We start from the raw sequence: 4,975 nt of genomic DNA, 5'->3' as shown, positions 1-4,975 counted from the left end.
GTTGCTAAAGCTGTGTAGCCCCTGGATTAGGCCCTGACAATAGAAACCCTTGTGCTTGGGCCGCAGCCCGAGGGGCACAACTGAAGACCAGCTCTGAGAAAGAGGCAGGAAGCAAACCTGCCAACCTCGATATGTCAAGTCTGCCAGAGGAACCGTTCAGAGGAGCAGCCCTGGCTGCTGCATCTACAAGATCAATACAAGGAGGGAGGAAGAAGCAAATAACCCACGGTCAGCATTACGTCTAACTGTACCTTGATCTTAGTGGATTTAAATAAATATCCAAGCGCTTGATATGAAGGTTTCGAAATGCATATTTACACCTGCCTTAATCTTGCTGTTTACAGATGCTCATTTACAAAAAACATCCTGTTTGTGTCTAAATGTCCACCACTAAAAACACAATTAAGGGTTTGTGCAGCAAGAAAGAAGTTTGTATACTCATACTTCATGGTATTAAACACTTACAAACTTTTTCTGTCTTACCTTAGGCCATATATGATTATATACATGGAAATTGTGTTTTTAGAAGTCTAATAAATGTGGTTATAAATTATGGCCTTCCTTGAAAATACTCATTTTTGTTTGAGGAGGCTGGCATAAGTTGATTTATTTAATGTGTTCATCAGTGTTTAAGAAACAGAAATCTAAATGATAAGAGTTACCTGCAGATAACCAGTTATTGGAATAATCCAAAATATTAGTTTGACCCAGTTTCATAAGGATTCCTGAAACATTTATGAATCTAGACGAAAGATTGAACTTGTGTTTTTTCCCGTTTTCTTTTATTTTTCTTACAAATAGCAAAGAATCGTGAAGTGTAAGAGCAGTTTATAACACATTCTGATTTTGATTTTGTGATAACTTAAAGCTGGTAAGAATGATTTTGTTTAATCAAACTCTGATAATAACTGTGAAAAATAAACTGTTTTTTGTTTTTTTCTCATCATAACTCTAAACTTGTTCCTGATGCGAATTGCTGCGGCACTTCCAACAGGAATATCACAAAATATCTTCCAGAAAAGCTGTCTAACACAAAACTGACAGCAGTGTAAAAGCTTATTAAAATGATATTCATGCGAACTGAATTAAATTTCGGAGATTGGAGTGTCAGGATCCCGCCTGTTCCAGGTATGTCCCTCCAAGTTTTTTTCCTCTACGTGGACCAGGTGCCAGCTCACTTCTTGGATTCCTCTGAATCCTCTTTTTTGAACAAGCTGGTAAACCTTCAACACTGCTTACCTGCCTGACCCACTCTCCACTGCTCCACCATGTCATCCTTCTGGGCTCCTGGATCCTCCTTCTTCTTCTCAGAATCTGAAGATTAAACATTCATATCACCACTGGGTTATTCTCAGGATTATCACTTATAAATGTCTCCTTTTTAGTAATGACAACTCTTATATATACATAAACATATATATACATACAAGTGAACTAACCTTTAATTTATCAATTTGGACAGAATTAAACTTTTTTTAACTAAGTTTAGACCTTTCAAAGAGTTATCTACAACAGGTAATATAATAATTGTTTATATTATTCCCATTTAAACTATAATTTTAAATATGATATTTGTGTGTTGATTTAAGAGACTAAATAATGGATTTTATAAGCATTTAAGTCCTTTTTAAAGTCAGTGAACTTGCTTTTTGTTTTCATTTTGTTCCTTTTTAATACAGCCATATGAATGAGAGCACATATGTCTGGATGACTCATGGGTGAGATATAAAAAGACTGCAGATCTGGAGATTTTTTTGCATTTAAAATCAGGTGTCCAACACATGCGAGGACAGTCTTTAAGGTGAATGTCCCACTAATACACAGCCAGAGGACTCCTAATGGCACGTTGCTTTGTTACTCCAGTCACACGAGTCCCATTGAAGCAGTCAGTTCTGAGCCATGCATCAAAATGATTAATTTCACCCAAATGAGCACAAGCTAACCTTGACTAAGAGCACGTGCCGGCCACAGCAGCTGCTTTAAAGCCTAATGGACTCAAAAAGTTAACTTAATGATACAAGTTAATGAGCTCAAGAGGCAGAATGCATCAACTTTCTGCTGGAGTTGATGTAAAATGCCGCTTTAAAATTACGCAGAGGCTTTTCAGGGGGGAAAATTACAAACTTTCATGCATTGTAAACCTGACTAAATACTGCAGATGATTTAGAAATCACTGCAGCTTCCACGCCTGAGCGTCGGATTCATGCTGCCAAAGTCCTGATTCGGGGACAGAAGTTTTCAGGCGTGGAGGATCGACTGAGTGGGACGATGTTAATTCAGATCTGAGGAGAGGCTTTAACAAGATCAAATTCAGAATGCGGAGAACAATGGGGATATCAACAAAATCCACAGAAGTCCGAAATGATTTTGAAGTTCGGAGAGTCGTCCTGGAGTGAGCAGCACTGAGATCCTGAAACTGGAAATAAAAATCGATGGCCTGCTTTCAGCAAAGTCAAATACAAATGGATCTTTACAGTTTATAGTTATTATATTTGGATTTTTGATTGTTAATGAAAAAAACCCTAAAATATTTAACGACGTCACTGTGATTTCCAAAGAACATTGTCATTTTTTTGAACAATGTAAAGACCATAGGTTATAAAATAATCATCAGATTTATAACCTAATTATCAGTCATAACTCTAAAGGTAAAACTGAGAGTAAAACTTGGTTGTGCGGCTGTAAATCATCACTTTCCTCTCTTTTACTGCTACATGCTGAGTAAAATACCAATATTAGGCTCATTTGTGCTCAGATTATCTCTTATTCCTTCATTAATAAAAGCATTGATCAAACTGGGCTGAAGTGTGGAAAAAATCATAACATAAAACAGCTACTATTTCAGAAAAGAGGACTTATTTCCACTGTTTGAGTGTAATTTATTGTGTAAGACACTTCACAGAGATATTTGAATTGAAAATAAATATTTGAAGTCCTGTGCAGGTTAACTTCTGCAGCAGCATCCAAAACATGTCAGATTTATAGAAGTTCATGCTGCATCATCCTGGAGTCAGTTTGGAATCACGTGATCAGAATAAAGACATGATACAACCCGAATAGGTGCATATTGTGGTGTAACTCTTTTATTTATTAATGCAGTTTTGTTTGCCTTAGGGGGTTTTCTAGTTATTCCCTTAGCGCTGTCTGTGACAATAATGTGTCTGAATTTAATTAGCAGGAGAGCAAGCCTCCTTAAGGGAAGTTTCCTGTCCACTCCATCCCTGCAGGGTCAGCAGAGGATGCTGCTGCCGCTGCACCACTGGCCCATAATGTCACCAGGACTCCTGCATTTAAACCCCTCAGCCTTGCTGGACATTAGACCGCATTACGATGCTTAAAAAAAAAAAAAGAGAGAAAAAGCTGATTTAAGGAAGAGCAGCTGAGAGGAATTCCTTCTCGCTTTAATTGCTTTAGAAACGGTTCCCACAAAGAGACACAGCTCAGATTTACCTCCAGTTTAAGTTCTTCATCGGTTCACAAGTTAATCCGATTTTTCTTCTTCTTCTTCTCCTTCTTTGGGCTCAGATGCGCTGCAGCAACAAAAAGAAGAAGAAAACACCAGGAAGGAATAATAGAAAGGGGGAAATAATTACTATTAAAGTTATTTTTTTAGGTTTTCAGTTATTTTCTATTATCAGATCAGCATGTAGGATTATAACCACTTGTTGCTTCAATCATTTTATATTGCCTTTTTTTATTTTAAACGTTTTTAATTGGATGAGATCCACTCAGAAGAGAAACTGAACAAAAAGTTGGTTAAACGCCCTGAAGTGATGGCTGCAGGGCCACTTTGTGTTTATTATTTTTTTTACACCTAATCTTTGCAGGAGTCTAAAGTTTTGGGACTGAATGTGACCACAGACACACTCCATCAGCACCACACCTTCTCCCTTTTTTTGTGTTAAATTCAAACAAAATATGCAAGCTTTTTTTTTTTTTTTTTTTTACATTAAAAGGCTACTCTAGCTGCCCTTAATTCCACCCTAAACGGTTTTTCCTCGCAAGAAGGAATCTTTTCTTAAAAACCTCGAAGAAGAAGAAAAAAGAGAGCGAGAGAGAGAGGGAAAGAGGGGGGCATTATTGTTTTAATCCTCTTACCAGCAGTCATTTGAAGACATTTTTGGAGGGTGAAATGGCGTCTTGTCTCCCCAATCCTAACCCAAATCCCCTTGGGGGGCCAGGGGGAGCTGCTTGGAGGCAGAGCGGCCCAGCAGCCTGCAGCATCCCTCCATCTCAGCTGCATTCCCACCAAACTCAGGGGGGAAAAAAAAAAAGAAAGAAAACATTTAAAGCTCGGATTTAACCCGAAAGTCTGCGCGCAACTCTCTCTGCAAAAAAAAAGGAACAGAAAGGCCAGTCTCAGCCTGAAATCTGCATATCATTTAATTACCACCTGTGTGAGGGGAGCTGTCCTGAAATTAAAGCCCAAATTCAACCATTTTGGGCCAAGAAACCAGAGCTAAATCGAATATTTACTCCCGATTTGTGACATTTTGCAACCCAAATATTGCGCAAAACCTGACAGCTGGAGCGCTTTTATAAGACAGTTTCATTTAAAATGAAAGTAAACAAAGAGATATGGTATTAAAGTCAAATAATTTCGGGGTTTTGCTTTAGCTGTGAGGGCTGACACCATAATAAAAGTTAGTTTACTGAGGACAAAGCGCAGAATTTCTCCTCTTTGCTCTGTTCCTGGTGACACTTATGGACTAACAGACTCCCACGGTTCATCGAAAATAAATAATAAGTGTTTTGTTTTTTTGTTTTGTTTTGTTTTTTTTTGTTGTTTTTTTTACGCAGATACAGGTGTGTAAATTTAAATATCTTCAGTTTTTTTCTGTAATAAGCAGCAGTTTGGATACAGTGAAGAGGAGGAGGAGGAGGAGGAGGGGGAGGAAGGTTTTTCGGGAGGGGAGGAAAGGAAAGCGACCTGATTGGCTCAGAGCCGACCCTCCACCCCTCCCCACCCCCCCAC

This window comes from Kryptolebias marmoratus, linkage group LG24 (assembly GCF_001649575.2).
Source record: "Kryptolebias marmoratus isolate JLee-2015 linkage group LG24, ASM164957v2, whole genome shotgun sequence".
Taxonomy (NCBI): domain Eukaryota; kingdom Metazoa; phylum Chordata; class Actinopteri; order Cyprinodontiformes; family Rivulidae; genus Kryptolebias; species Kryptolebias marmoratus.
Note: the sequence above shows the minus strand (reverse complement) of the source record.